This window comes from Furipterus horrens, unplaced genomic scaffold, assembly GCF_987537825.1.
Source record: "Furipterus horrens unplaced genomic scaffold, mFurHor1.1.pri manual_scaffold_7, whole genome shotgun sequence".
Taxonomy (NCBI): Eukaryota; Metazoa; Chordata; class Mammalia; order Chiroptera; family Furipteridae; genus Furipterus; species Furipterus horrens.
Genome location: NW_028327177.1, coordinates 89,987,863 through 90,004,393, shown reverse-complemented (window position 1 = coordinate 90,004,393; position 16,531 = coordinate 89,987,863). Strand labels below are relative to the sequence as shown.

At 38.8% G+C, this 16,531-nt stretch overlaps 1 non-coding gene across 1 annotated transcript; it reads right to left on the bottom strand.

The window, feature by feature from the left end:
- Nucleotides 1–979: 979 nt before the first annotated feature.
- Nucleotides 980–1,115, bottom strand: LOC150004773 (U11 spliceosomal RNA). The gene has a single exon (XR_016512555.1). It is a non-coding gene; the product is annotated as a U11 spliceosomal RNA (small nuclear RNA).
- Nucleotides 1,116–16,531: the final 15,416 nt, after the last annotated feature.

Here is a 16,531-nt window from a genome sequence, read left to right as displayed (position 1 = left end):
TCTTCATTTATTTATTACATAAATATTTGTTCACTGCCTTCTATGTGCCAGACATTTTCAAGGATACAGAAATTTAAAGATAAGGTTTTCCTATTGTCCAAGTATGAATCTAACAAGGAGACACTGTAATGAAGATAATAATTGTTATAAATATGATAGCAATGACACAATGAGTTAATAATAGCTGTCATTTATTGTGTGCTTACTATGTGCTAAGAATTGTGCTGAGTACTTTATATTATTTTCATTGAATCCCTTATAAGTGCCTCTGATCAAGATACAAATATCACCTTGATTTTACAGAGAAGAAAAGTGAGATATAGAAAGACTAAGTAACTTGCCTAAGGCTATACAGCTAACAAGTGTAAAATCTGAGATTTAGATACTGCTAGTTTTCCATATCAGGTCCACAGATTATCTGCCACATCAACCCAATAACAGCTACAATGGAGATACACCAAGGACAATGGGAGCAGAGTGTAGGGCCCTTAAATGCTTTTTAATTTACAAAGCACTTTCCCATACAGAGAGTAAGCTTCCAGAATTCATCAGCTCCAAGAGGTAGTATTGGTAGAAAAATAATAGCCTTTCAAAATGGCTTGCTCAAGGCATGAATGACAGAGATACAAATGGCTAGTAAAAGAACCTGGGATGGACCAAATTTCGCAAAGGCAGGCACTTTGGTTTGTTGATCACTGTCGCACACCTGGAACACAGTCTAGAACCAATAAACATTTGTTTAATGGATGAATAAATGATAACAGCCATGCTTGAGAAAGCCCAAATTTCAGGCAGGGTTAATTCTGTCTGGGGTAAATCAAAGAAAGCCTCCCATTGACATTAAATTGGACTTGGAAGAATGTATGAGAGTGGACAGGTGACATATGAGGTGACAGGAGCTGGAGGTCCATGGCCCAGGGTGAACACAGGTACTGAAACACAGAAGTCTGCATTCTTTCTCCCCTCCCCCGCCCCCAACACAGGCGCCAGAACCAAGGTTCACCAACTGCCTGGACACCAAAAAAGTATGCTTCTGAAATCTTTCTATGTCAATTCTGTACATAGAACAATTAAGCTGCTCTACATGTGCCACTCAGGAGAGAAGTCCCCTTTTTTAAAAAGTCTATATTCTTCGTATCCTACATTTCACCTATCTTACAATGTGCTACAAGTGTTCTTATCCCCCTCCTCCATCACTGCCTCCATGACAGCAGGCACTATCTTGGTTAGATTTCTAGCACCTTGCGCACAGCCTGGCACAAAACAGGTACTCAAGAAATATCTTAGAAGTAATTTTAGGTTATTGAATTGTGTGATTAACGGACTGACTGGTTATTGCTGAGAATAATGAGTCAAAGAGAGCTGTAGGAGGTCGCTCCTATAGTCCAGGGGGAAATATCTCTTTATAAAGGCCCAGAAGCATTACTTTGCTAAGCAGGAAGAGTGGAATCACTACTTGGTCTAGGGGGACAGCAAGTCAGAAAAAAGCAGAGCCAGCGGGCAGTTGCTAGAGAGACCACAATTCCACAGTACAATGAGCCATTAGCATGCAACTCTGGGTAATCTGATTTTCATGACAGACAGATTTATTATGACTTCTAAATATATAAATCCCAGGTTATGCTTTACAGCTAACCTAACAACTTGATATATGTGTCTGACATCCCATCTTAAAATCAGATTCCAGTTCCTAATTAATTTTTATTCACCCATCACTATAACCAGAAAGGCAGAAAATCTCAGTGGCATAAACAACAAGGTACTAATCGTTTCTATTTTGTGGTGAATTCTCCATCAAAACACCAAGTTTCCTTTCTCCTCCCTACAAAAAAAGGGGCACTACCCACATTTCTCCCTATGACTAGTATGAGGAATGAATGGAGAGCGTTGTACAGGAACCTACAGTCACTGTTACTATTAAGTACCCAACCCCCATCCCCTACTCCTACCCCATCCCACATAAACAAATCAGAACGACATCATTCTAGTCAGTTTAAAGACTGATCATTGCTTAGGTGTTACCATACATCTTACTTTCTCCAATAATATTTTTATTAAATAATTCTTAGAACTAAGTTGAAAACCCCATGAAGATCTGATTTTAAACCAATAATGATGTTCATAAAAGCTGAAAAAACTATTAACAGCTTTTTATATAATCTCAACAACATTCGTAATTCACTCACACCCAGATACCTTATTAAAAGTACAGAGTGATACAATAGTAGCTGGAAAAGTGTTGTAATTTGCTGAGTTCCTTAAAATGAGCACTCGGTAGGTCTGTATTTCTAAATACAATATGAATATATGCATGTAATTTTTTAAGCATTTCCTTCCATCTCCTTTGCCCAAAATGAAAGTCAAAATGATTACCACAGACCAGGTGAGGAAACAAGGAGCTGGTCACATTCAATTTTTTTTTAAACATTAATATTGAATTCTTGGTATGTGCCAGGTACATCATTCTCAATCCTTTAAATGTTTAAATCCTCCCCCAAACCTTTATAAAGTATCATAATTTTCTCCTTGTGATATGTGGGAAAACTCAGGCACACAGAAGTTAGAAAAGTTGCTTTCAGTCACACAAGCTGGTAAGTGGTACAGCTGAGGTTTCCATTGCGGCTGATAGCTGAGAGTCTACCACCTTCCAATACACTGCCATAGGGGCTTAAGAGAGATCTTACTAAATAAAGTATAAATAGCTGGATATGTTTTTCCAAACCATCTAAATCCAAACTATAAACTAAGTCACACTGAGAACACCACAGTATTACTGTCTTTCTGGAAGCAAATTTAAAAAAATTTGGATAACAGCCTGTTTACCTACCACAGGATGAAACTAGCAAGAAGAATACATTCAGCAAAAACCAAACAAACAAACAAAAAACTTACCTGGTGGACATCCTGAATCACCAAGGCTGACATGTTTGTTTCCCAATAGTGAAAACGGGTATGTATTTTTTTTTAAACTGAAAAATATCTCCTCCTCATTTTTTAACAAATAAATGGTTTTTAAATCTCCTCTGCCTATCTAATGCATCTGATGGTGTGAAAGACACATTATTAAACACACACACACTCAAATACCCTACATATACCATCCATTATACATATACTTGGTGTTCATTTTGTCTTCAGCTGAGCTCTGAAAACTTTTTAAAAAATAATGGATTCACATAATAGCAAAGAGAAGTTCATGCACTTGCCCTTCAGGCTACATAATACTGTATTTACATTCACAAAATTGTATATTCTCCCTGCAAAATCAAACTAAAATATACATAGTATTTTATTTTTCCCCAAAAAAAGTTTATTTGGGAGGATGGAACATGTCCTATATACCAGTAAAAATAATAATCATTTGAAATAAATAAAAATTTTAATTAAAAGTATCATTAAAAATTTTTAAGTATTTCCTTTTCTTTCTTAAATGAATTTTTACTAGCATAGAAATCAAACAAACATTTGAAAGAACACATAAAGCATCTATATTACAACTAATCTATATGGCTGATTTGTAAGTTTTAAATCCTTTTAATAAAACCATATTTTGACTAGCACTATTTGGTTAGGACTTTATCAAAGCATTTAATTACAAAATAAGATCAATGATGTTCAGATGAAACCACACAATATAATCAAATCCTTAGCATGAAACCCTTCAATTTGTCATCCTGAGGTCTGTTTTCTGGCTCCACTGCAGTTTAAAATAGCTTCTCCAGTAACACCATGCTGCCCCACCTTCCCTTTGCCCTCAGAAATATTAGAGCATAATGTAATTCTTTTACAAGTCTTAGGAAAGTATTATTGGAATGCATGGAAAAAATGCAGATATAAAATGGAACTGAGGGGAAAAAAACTCAAGTTTTTAAAAAATGGAAAATCAATTACTGTTTTTAATAACAGTAGTAATAGCTTTTGTGCTAAGAAAAATTGCCCAGAGACAAAATAGATGTTCGATATTACAGTGCACTAATAAGTACATTTACATGTAATTTTCCAAAATTTATGTCCAAGACTAACTGCAAGTAGAATTTAGTATCAATAGGAGTTTACAAAATCCATTCATTTTTTTCTCTAATCATATCGGTTATTTAAGGTACTTGATTAGCCTCTGTCATTTTTCTTCTGGAGCCAACAAAGAGTTCAGACAACTTCAAAAGCGATGGATTAGTAGGGTATTTCCCACCAATGTGCAAACACTGCCACTGTCACAGTAGGAGAAAAAACAAGTTATTTTGAATTCACAGGCAGGCTCTGAATAAATTCTGCTGTGAACAGGAAGCAGGCCAGCCTTATCAAAGGCCCCCTGCAAAAAGAGGAAGAGACAGACACCCAAACTTAGAAAGACTTTGGTGTCTCACCCTTTCATGGAGGCCTAAACAGAAGCCTCTGACACAGGCCTTGACAAATATCCTATTACTCAGAATTGAGAAACAAAAAGGGAAATGCAACAAATTTGCAGGTAACTCTCTTAATACCTTTCCGAATTCCAAGAATCCATATTTGTGGCCAAGGATTGTTGTCCAATTGCTTTCATTGTTCATTTTAACCATATTTCAATGGTGTACGTAAGGGATAGAGCCTCTCCCAGGAGGATCTTCCCAAACACTTCTGCTTTTATAGGGATAGTCTGAGAAGATACAAAAATTGAGAGTAGTCCCAGTCTTTCAAGGGTTTCTATCTCATGGAAAAAAGAGATAGCTTTATTTTAGAGATGTTAATCCAAATTTACCACAGAAGCAATGGGTCAAATTCCAAATGCCATTGGCCCCTCAATAAATAAGTATATTTTCTCTGCGGGTGTGCTCAGGAGAGGATGTGTATTTGTATGTGTGGCTGCATTTTTGTGTGTATATACCTACAGAGATAAAGATGGGGAGATATGAATGAATGGATATAGGTAGCAACGATCGTAAGAGGGGAAAGGATATTATATATTTATAATTACATTTAAGAACCATTTAATAATAAATCTAAATAGGGTTTGGAGCCTTTTACTTGGTATCTACCACCAGCAACAATGGTTTGTCTCAGGGTATTTCATTTTTTCTTACTCCATTTTTCTTTTTCTTTTTTGTCACATTTTTAAATTAACAGAAAAAAATGTGAAGGCACCCACTTATTTTATTGTCAGGAACTAAAAGAGTAAAGATGCATTGATGGGCAACATCGTTCCATGCCAACCCCCCAGAGCTTTCTGCTCCTGCTAGTGATGCTTTCTCCTGCAACATCTCCATTTGGATCCTGCTGAAAACACTTCTCGTTTGTCACTCACAATCTGTCAAGACAGCATTATCTTCTGTGGTTTAAGAACAAAAACTACATTTAATTTGGTGGTTCATAAAGACATTTCATTCACATTCCTTAACTAAAAATAATTATTCTAATTTACCAAACAAAGGCAAGAAAAAAGCACTTATATTTTACAGCCTATATTGCACTATGAACACATGGACAAGAAATGGTCCTATCTTGAAATTAAAAATATAACTTATTAAGTCAAAAAGTGGACCTAATGTGAATGCATGCTTTCTGTGCATTCTCTCCATTTTCAGTCAGAGAGAGAGTAGTTAGGAGTTTGGGCTCTCAAATCACACTTGGATTCAAATTCTGTCTTTGCCACTTATGTAACCTTAAGCAAGATAAGTAACCTTTATAAGTCTCAGATTCTTCATCTGTAAAATGGAGGCATGTATCAATATCAACCTCATAAGGTTAAATTAGATAGCCAATAAATGTTAATGGCTGTCACTACTACTACTACTACCCTCCTCTTTCTCCTCCTCCTCCACCTCATCATCATCACCATCATCATCATCAAATCAATGTATTCTTTGGTGATAAGTAATAGAAATTATCCTAACTTCGGCAAAATTGAAAAACATTAGTCTATGTGTACAGATTAACTCCTAGAATTCAAATTAAAATTAAATCAAGCAACAGGAACCATGACCCCAGTAACTTATGTACAGTTAGTTCCTCAGGCTACCAATGTCAGAAGAATCAGCTGCGACGATTTTCCATCCTGGGGTCAATGTACTACACTCGAGATTTAGAATCCCTAGAAAGTGAGACAGAGAAACCTGCCTTGGTCTTGATCACCCCTATGCCATGGAAAGCAAGATGTCTGATTGACAGCCCACCTCATCCCAAGAACCTGTTGCTCCACAGCTCTGAAGTACACATGTCCCTTTTTTAAAAAAACATGCTACTTGTTAAAAAGAAATTTTGTTGAAAACTTTCCTATTAAAATTTCCAGGACATTTGCACTGGCTGGTGTGGGTGGATTGAGCACTGGCCTGCGAACCAAAATGTCACCAGTTTGATTCCCAGTCAGGGCACATACCCAGGTTGCAGGCCAGGTCCCCAATTGGGCGCATGCGAGAGACAGCCAATGTCTCACACATCAATGTTTCTCTCCCTTTCTCTCTCCCTTCCCCTCTCTCTAAAAATAAATAAATAAAATATTTTCTTTTCAAATTTCCAAGAAATTCATTGACTTTATGTTCAAGTTATTTAGCAATTATTTGTGCTGTTAAGAAGCAGATAAAGCATCCATAGAAAAATGTTGTCTGAAGATGACTTAGAGAAGTAGTTGTTTTCTTACAAATTATTTTATATTTTATGTTCAATAAGATGAAATTTATTCTCATAAGTTAGCCTAAGAAGCAAGATTTTGTTTCGATAATTTTTGTTGATGGTATTTTAATGAGAAAGGTTAACAATAAAAATAAATGGTATAACAATGTAAGAAATAAGGACATAGTGACTCCCAAACCAGTAAAAAGTCATTAGTAACAAAGGGCAAATGTAATTAAAGGGTCTTAAGGGCAAATGTAATTAGAGGATCTCTGAGACGGGAGTTGACAGCACTGGCATATCTACAAACCACAGAAGGGACATTTAGATAACCGTGTTAGATTGTAACTCCAGAGTAACCAGTAATGGAGAAACGGGGAAGAAGGAGAGGGGCGGGGAAGCTAATCGCTCTCACTTTAGGGTGGAGAAGATAATCACTTTAGGGTGGCAATTTTAGGGTGGAGAAGATAATCACTTTAGGGTGGCAATTTCAGGGTGGGGAAGCTAAGACTATAAAACCAGCCATCTTTGTCTACTTGGCGAGCACATTCTCCTGGCTGTGAGGGTGCTCCCGGCTCTGCAGACTCGTGAATAAAGGCCTCGCTTTACTGCTCAAGTCCTGTGTCCCAGTTTTTATTGTGAGCGTTTCTCACAACAACAATAATAAATAATAATAAAATATCTGACATACAATTCCATTAAACTTTTCTTCCAGCTTACCAGCTGAATAAATCTCAAACAGTGAAAACATACAGAGTCTGATTAATTTGGAGCCCCAAACAACTAAGCAGTTTAGTGAAAACATTTCTCATAAAGCCCCGGGCTCCTGAGGCACGGGAAGCTGAGACAAATCCTAGCTCCACCCTGAGCAGCTGTGTTACTCTGGGCAAGTGAGTGATCTATTAAAACACCCAGGCCTGGCCTCACCCATAAAATGAAGTAAATAAGATGATGCAATATTCTAAGGATTTACTGAGATAATGCAAGGAAGGTGCTCAACTATACACATTGTAAGCACTCAATCATAAATGTTAGTATTTATATCTACGGGGGGAGTAAGAGGGGAGAGAAATGGATCTCAACAGGGAGTAATTTTGCTCCCCAAAGGACATTTGGCAATGTCTGGAGACATCTGTGGCCATGGTTGTCACAGTCCGGGAAGTGGGGCTAAAGGAGTTCTCTGGCAACCAACTCATAGAGCCCAGGGATACAGCTGAAGGGAAGGAGAATATACCACCCCAAAATATGCCTCTTTGGTGTGAGGATTATTTAGGCTGACTATTTTTAAGAAAAAGCAGACACAGGAAAATCTCTGAGAACTGAGTAAAAGTTACATTTTCATAAGATACATTTACATTTACAAGGAATGTCTCCCCTCTGTACCAGAAAGAGAAGGATGATTCTAAATCTCTAGAAACTCTTATAAATAAAGAAGGCAGGACTTAAATCTGCAAATGAACCTTACCCTTGTTTAGTGGGCTTTTCCTGGTCACCTCCCAAACTGGCCTCACCACTTTCCCCCAACCTCCTTTGTCTTTAGTTGAAGGTGGTATTTAAGGCAGTAGCTAGGGCCATTTCAGAGAGTCACTCAGTTTTCTTGCATCTCTCCTACGTATGCAGGAGGTAAACATGTTATTAAACCTCTGTTCATCTTTCTCCTGTTAATCTGCCTTTTATTACAGGGGGGTCTTAGCCAAGAATCTTGAAGGGTAAGAGAAAAATTATTTTTCTTCTCCCACACTGTTAAATATTCTACTATGCACAGGAAAGGCCCCAACAGAATTATCAGAGACAAAAATGTCAATACAGCCTGGTCTGAGAAACGAGAAGAGACAGACAGACGTAGAGAAGCAGCGTGATTTACGGCTGAACCTGTAAAGAATTTGGAAGAACAGGTACACTCAGAGCCAAAATGGAGAGTGGATCAGAGCAGCAGATTTAGAGTTAGACTGACTGGGTTTCTACCATGCACATGTTCTTAAGTGCTCAGAACCTCAGAATTGTTTTCTTCCTTTTTAAAATTTTTAATTATTATTCTATTACAGTTGGCCTAATTTTCCCCCTTTGCCCTCCCCTGCCCAGCCCATGCCCCACTCCCACAATCAATCCTCACACTGTTGTCCATGTAAATGGGTTATTCATACCTATTCATTGACTAATCCCTTCCCCTTCTTTCCACAATTATCCCCTCCCTTATCCCCTCTGGCCATAGTCATTCTGTTCCTTGTTTTCATGCCTCTGGTTCTTTTAGCTTGTTTGTTTTGTTCATTAGGTTTCCCTTGTAGGTGAGATCATAGGGTATTTGTCTTTCATCGACTGTCTTATTTCACTTAGCCTAATATTCTGCAGTTCCATCCCTGCTATCGCAAAAGGTAGGAGGAGTTCCTTCTTTCTTTCATCTGTATAGTACTCCATTGTGTAACACAGTTTTTTTATCCACTCATTTACTGATAGGCAGAACCTCAGAATTCTTGTTGTAAAATGGGCATAATACTAACTACCTCAGAAGGTCATTAGCAGGTATGATATTCAGCCTTAACCAAATCGTTGCAAAAGCCCACTATATAACAAGTAGAACTGCACCAGCATATGCACCCACTGTCTATCAACTCTAATTGTTAGATACTTAATAAGTAAACAGTTAGTATTCTTGTTATGTGGTAGACCAATAGCCAGGTTTGAAGTTTAACACAGCTATGTTGGAAAAAAGTTGGAAAGTTTAGTTCAGCCAGACTTAGTTCCCTCTGATAAGGAAGTCATCGACAACCAAATCAGAGCCCCAACGAGTCTTTCTGACAGGGCAGGTGTTCCCAACTGAGATCCTCAAAACCTCTGAAATTTTAAAGATCTTCTTTTTTATTTGAAGAGAGTCCAAAAATGGTTAAAGGCCACTAGTTTACAGGTCTTCCAATGGAAAGTAATAATGAAGGTGCAGTAGAATGTCTGAAGAGGTCACTGTAATGTGAAAGAAAACTTAGTGTTTAAGAACTCAGACGTGGGAGCTTGAATTCTGCCTCTGCTGCTCATTGTGCAGGCTTGGAGACTGACTGAACTATAACCTCTTTGCATCTCACCTGTAAAGTTGGAATGTTCATAGTATCTGCCTGAAGGGATCTTGGGAGGAATAAAATGAGACAATCCCTGTAAGGTATTTAGCATAGTGCCCAGCCTGTATGTAGTACATTCTCACTAAGAATTAGCTTTCATGAGTATGATTTTTGTATAAATTGTTATATGTTCAGACAGTGATAGATAACTTGAGCCTTCTCTAACTCCATATGATATAAATTACCAGAGAAATTGCAGGAATTCTCCAGTTATTCCATCTACCTACTACCAGCTCAGCCAAAGAATTCACTGATTCTGATGCATCCTCTCTATAATAATATCTATACTACATCAGAAGAGGACAGGAGAAATAGATAAGAATGTGATCACAAAACATCTTTTTACAAAGCCTCATAAAAACTTCCCTGGGATCTCCTAAAACATGATAATGCACTGGATTTTTCACTGTTGTGGGACAATTCTAAGAATGTCACATGTGCATATAGGATACACACTCCTCAAGAACTTTTTTCTATATCCTTCATTCCTCCTGGTATCCATGCAAACAAGACTTTATGCACAAGTAACCTGAAGAAAGCGACCTGCTTGAGGCCTGCCTCTGCCCAATAATATATCCATAAAGAGTGGCTGTAGAGATTTGCCAGTGCATTATACAGTAAACAGCCTAAAATTCCTCCTCATCCACCTATATCCCCAACCTTCAAGTCACTGCTAAAATAAAATTTAAAAATATCTCTGCGTCTCATTCTCTGCCATCCCACCCCGTATTCCTTCGGTGTCATCCGCTTCCTCCCTGACACCTTATGACACCTGTCCCCTCTCTTCAGGTTATAACTCCTGCAGAGTAGAGTCTGGTCTGAATGCCTTTCTCTCTGCTTTAAAGCAGATACCCTGGAATTCTGGTTAATAAATTCTCCATCTCGTTCCATAGGGAAGCCCTCCACAAAAAATTCCCCTATCCTTGGCTTGATGCTCATTTAACCTTTGGCCAGAGGCTACAGGTACATGACCCTCCAAAGGCCTCTCACCTCAGAACAGTACTGAAGAAACAAAGACCTCAGCTGCTCTTTACCTGACTTGCAGGGCAAAGTCACTGTGAATTAGAGGTGCCCTTTTTGCTAATGACAAAGTAGATACACTCATAACCAAGAGCTTCTTGCCAAACCCTCAGGGCTTTAAATCTTTTCCAAGTAAACTGCAATTTGTAAAGAAACCCCTTAAATGATGTTGTGCAAGGAAGTTAAAGCAGGCACAGAAGGATGGAGTAACATTTCACCATCTGCCTATGATAATAATAATGCCTCCGCCTTGCAAAATGTCTAATTGATTGTGCAGCAGAAGCACAAAGATCCTGTCATAATCTAACAAAGATTATTCCTAAACTATACCTTTGCAGAGGCAGAGAACTAAGGTCGGTGTTCTGAAGAACCAATTTTGAGCATATGAATTTTCTGGTGGCAGAATAATAGGAGCCCTGGGATGCAGTTGGGCTAGATCGAACCAACTCACTTTATTATAGTTGCTTAGAGCAATGTCATGCTGGGGCCACATAGAGATCAGAAGGGTAGAGAATGTGTGTGGGACAGTGTTTCTCACTGGTGGAATAGAAAATACCTGAAGGCATTATGGGTGCACGTCTGTTTGGGTTTCTTATGGAGGGAGAGCAGTGTCAAGCCAGGAGGCTTTGATTCAGAAAACTCATGTCATGCATGGTGAGGAGGCAATGTCTGACCCAAGTCCATGCTCTGTGCTAACAGGGCTCAGACTTCACTGATCACCATGTGTTCCTACAAAGACAGAACTCAGACCTGAATTGAAAGGCTTGGGAATAGAAAGGTGCAAAAAACAGTTTTGCTTTCACAAGTCTCCTAAACTACCTTTTCCACAGGAAAGACCATGGCAAGCACTCCTGTCTAACCCAAGTGGAAATCTGTGACTTAGCTTACTTTCTAGGTCTTCATAATCAAAGGGCCATGGACCACAATTAAAAAGTTAAACTATAACCTGTTTTTTTAATTACTATATATTTTTCTATATATACACAATATATTATATATCTATATATACACACACACACATATATATATATATATTTCTATCCCATATATATATATCCTACATATATATGAACTTATGTTATGAATTTTTGGTACTGATTAATATTAAACCTGGGAGAAAAATCAACTTTTCATCTTTTTCTTTAAACTAAGTGACAAGGAGCTAAATATGCCCTTATTGATAATTGATCATAAACAGTTTCACTCTGCTCCCAGGGAAACCTATTTTCCAATATGTACATTAGATTTATACTTATTATTTTTATTCTTTAATTTTTAAACATGAAATAACATTGCCTTATTTTCACTACATATTGTGTTCTATTTTATAATCATTACTATATATCTTATTACTATATATCTATATCTATATATTATTAATTTATTTATAGCAAATGAAACTTGTTTTCTATTCATGACAGGAGTTCACAAATTCTGTTTTAAGTAAACAAAGTTAAGTAAATAGAAGTGAGTCCATTTAAAAAAAGATATTAAAATAACAACCTGCAGGCTTGTTCCAAAGCAACAAAGTGTGGGATCTGCCAGAGGTGGATTAAAGTCGGTTGAGGCCCTGGGCTCAGAAGAAAATATTGGGCCCCTTAAAAAAAGAGAGAAAGACAGGGAAAATAAAAATGCATGCTAACCATATTTTATGCAGCGTAGTAACAAAATCAAATTTGGTGTCATTAGAAAAAAGTATAAAGTTGGGGTGTTGTGGGGCCCTTCAGAAGTCAGGGCCCAGGGTGCGCACCTGGTGGGCCTGCCATTAAATCTGCCTCTGGGATCTGCTCTCCCTTATCCGTAGCTCCTCCCACTCCACCAACCAACTCTTCTTCCTCAAAAGCACAAGTTTAGGTATGAAACCTTTGAGACACTCTTTTCCTCTTTATCTTGAAACTCATTTGGAACCTTCACATCCAGTTTACCAACATATTTGGGAGATGGTCAGATTCTCTTTTACTGAAGAGTAGCAGGAAAAACAAACAAACAAACAACAAACCAATTCAAAGGCCCTGCCAGACTCCCACAACTTTGGGGCTTTCACAATGACAAAAGGTAGCCAAATCTTCCATTTACCCACCAATTCCTTTGGCCTTTTCCAATGGTCCTGAATGTCTCTATGAGAACATGGTTCAATTTATCAGATAGAGGGCTAAATTTCCTACAAGGAGAAGTCTTAGTGTTTTCTTTTCATTTTTGGAACCCCTGTTTATTAGCACTATATTGTTGGGAAACTCACCTGGAGCCTGAATTTCTTCACCTAACAAATGAAGACCTACTTCCCAAGAGAAATAATGCGCATCAGGTACTTAGCCTAGTGTCAGGCACACAGAAGTGCTCAAGAAGAGCTAATGTTATTATTATTACTGTAATAATTAATGATGTTCCTTAAACCACATAGCTATAGTGATTATTATTCTAATAGGAGCTTTACACTTCCAAAAAAATGCTGCTGCCTTAAGCAATCTTTACCTTAATTCTGGGCAAAAACTTAAGGCTTCTTCAGGTACATTCTTTTTTTTACTGTTGTTCTATTACAGTTCTCCCATTTTTCCCCCATTGCTCTCCCCTGCCACACATACCTCCCCCCTCTCCCACAGTCAATCCCCACTCTATTGTTCTGTCCATGTGTCATTTACATTAGCTCCTTGACTAAACCCTCCCCTTTCTTTCCGCCTTTCTTTCCCTTCCCCGTCCCTTCTGGTCACTGTCGGTCTGTTCTTTGTTTCTATGCCTCTGGTTCTATTTTACTTGATTGTTTGTTTTGTTCATTAGGCTCCTGTATTAGGTGAGATCATATGGTATTCGTCTTTCACCACCTGGTTTACTTCACTAAGCATAATCCCCTCTAGTTCCATCCATGCTCTCGCAAAAGGTAGGAGCTCCTTCTTTCTTTCTGCTACATGGTATTCCATTGTGTAAATGCACCAGGTTTTAATCCACTGATCTAGGTGGGCCCTTAGGCTGTTTCCAGCATTTGGCTATTGTAAATAGTGCTGCTATGAACATAGGGGTGCATAGGTTCTTCTGAACTGGTGTTTCAGGATTCTTCAGGTATAATCCTAGCAGTAGAATCACTGAATTAAAAAGCAGTTCCATTTTTAGTTTTTTGAGGAAATTCCATACTATTTTCCACAGTGGCTGCACCAGTCTGCATTCCCACCAACAGTGCACTAGGGTTCCCTTTTCTCCACATCCTCCCCAGCAGTTGCTGTTTGTTGATTTCTTAATGAAGGCCATTCTGACCCGTGAGAAGTGATCTCTCATTGTGGTTTTTATTTGCATCTCTGATGGTTGTGATGTTGAGCATTCTTTCATATGCCTATGGGCCCTCTGTATGTCCTCCCTGGAGAAGTATCTGTTCAGATACCCTGCCCATTTTTTAATTGGATTGTCTGTCTTCTTGGTGTTGAGTCGTATTAGTTCTTTATATATCTTGGAGATCAAACCCTTGTCCGAGGTATCATTCGCAAATATGTTTTCCCATATGACTGGTTCCCTTTTCATCTTGCTGACATTTTCTTTCACTGAGCAGAAACTTTTTAGTTTGATGTACGTAGTCCCATTTGTTTACTCCTTCCTTTACTTCCCTTGCCCTAGGAGATATAGCGGCAAAAATATTGCTGTGTGGGATGTCTGAAATTTTGCTGCCTGTGTTTTCCTCTAGGATTTTTATGGTGTTACAGCTTACATTTAAGTCTTTGATCCATCTTGAGTTTATTCTTGTGTAGAGTATAAGTTGGTGGCCTAGTTTCATTTTTTTTGCATGCCCCTGTCCAGTTCTTCCAACACCATTTGTTGAAGAGACTATTATCATTCCATTTTATGCTCCTTCCCTCTTTGTCAAATATTAATTGACCATAGAGACCTGGGTTTATTTCTCAGATCTCTATTCTGTTCCATTCAGTCATATTTTTATTCAATATTCATTCAACACATACTTCCTAGAGCCACTGTTCTGGGTACTAGGGAAAAATCACTGAACTATGGCAAAGCAAAGTCCTTGCCCTGTGGCTCCCCACCTGGTGGGGGAGAGCAGCAGTACACATAATAAATGAGTGTTAATTACAGTACATTTTGCAGTAATAAGTGCCACAGAAAAAATGTATTTTGACCTGGCAAGGCCTTGCCTATTACGATAAAGGTACTCTCTCTTCTGGAGCACTTGGGTTTTACATGTAACTCATTCATCAAGACCTTCTGATATTACAATCTGATCTTTGTGCCAGTGAAATCCTTGGTGTGACTTCAGAGGCAGGTGGCCCTCAAAATATATTTCCTCTGCCTACTTGCTGATGTCTAAAACCCCTTGATAAGGGGAGAGACGAGACACAAAGGTATTTTTGTGGCAGCCAACACTAGGCTATCAAATACAAGGCCCGTATTATATGCAAATCCTAGTCCCTCTAATGGCAGACATCAAGTTTTCCTCTTCTCTGCTGAGCTTGGAACCAAATTCACAAACTTTCTCAGTACAGCTCTCTAGTCAAGCACTGATCCTTTCCCAAGAGCTACATTTTCTTAGGGGTGATAAATAACTAAGAAGAAATGCCCTAAGTATATGAGGGTATGGGTGCACACAGAGGAGGAGAGAGCCGATTTTACAATTCCCCCTCAGTCATGTCTGAAAGCATGTCATAAGGCAAATCTACACATCCTCTGATTGGAAGGAACCACCTCCATTAGTGTACCTTACATCTTCCACAAGAACACATAGCTGAGCCCATACATTACAGTGCTCTCAAATGGCAGCTCTGTTCCTCCAGTTACACAAGCCAAACATCGCAGAGCTCATCAGCACATCCTTTCAGCAGGACCTTCAAAAGATAAACAGAATCCAACATTTCTTGTCGTCTCCACCTCCCCCTCCCAAATCAAGCCACCACCATATCTTGGCTGGATGGCTACAATAACTCCTTAATAATCTCAGCTTCTGCCTGTGGTTCTATACAGCCTATTCCCACCCAGGAGCCTCCTAAAACTTAAGTCAAAACACATCCCTCCTCCGGTCAAAAACCTCCTGAAGCTTCTCAACTCACCCAGAGGAAAACCTACCAGGTCCTTCCCACCCTTATCCCCTCTGCTGGGCCTCTTCTCTGTTTTTGCTTACACTCTTCCCTCCAGCCCTACAGGACTTTTGATTTCCTTCAATAGGCCTGGTATGTTTCTACTTCAAGATCTTTGCATATGCTGCTACCTCTGCTTGGGACACTTTTCCTCCAGGGAGCCACATGGCTGCTCCCTCACCACAATCACATTTTTGCCATGGCCCTGAGAGGCCCTCCCAGATCACCTAATCTACAACACTGCACACACCAGCCCCCATCTCCACTATTCACTCTATTTCACCTTATCACACTTGATAATTTCTCCTGGCACTTGAGTACCTGACAATCTCATTTCTCTCCCTCCCTTCCTTCCCTTAATCATTATCTTTCCCCCAATAGAATATAAGCTCCATCAGAGTGAGGGCATGATCTGTTCTGTTCATTTTTGTGCCTAGCATAGGGTCTGGCCTGGAGCAGGCCCTCCAACTGCTTTGATTAAAACTCAGTCACCATAGAGAGCTGGCACCACACTGCGGAAGGCAGAAACCACTGCATCTACAAAATATACCTGCTTTGCTTGTGTGGCTTGAACTCGGTCTTCTGGAACAGTGTGTGATCAAGGTCTAAACACTTAATGATAGTGCTGGGTGACAGGAAGTGAAAGTTCTTTACTCTTGAAAGAAAGCTGGATGTTATCAAATGCAGGATTTGCTCAGTGGCATTTAGGCTGTATGACTATAAAGCAACATTCTTATTTCTTAAGTTCTTTCTAGA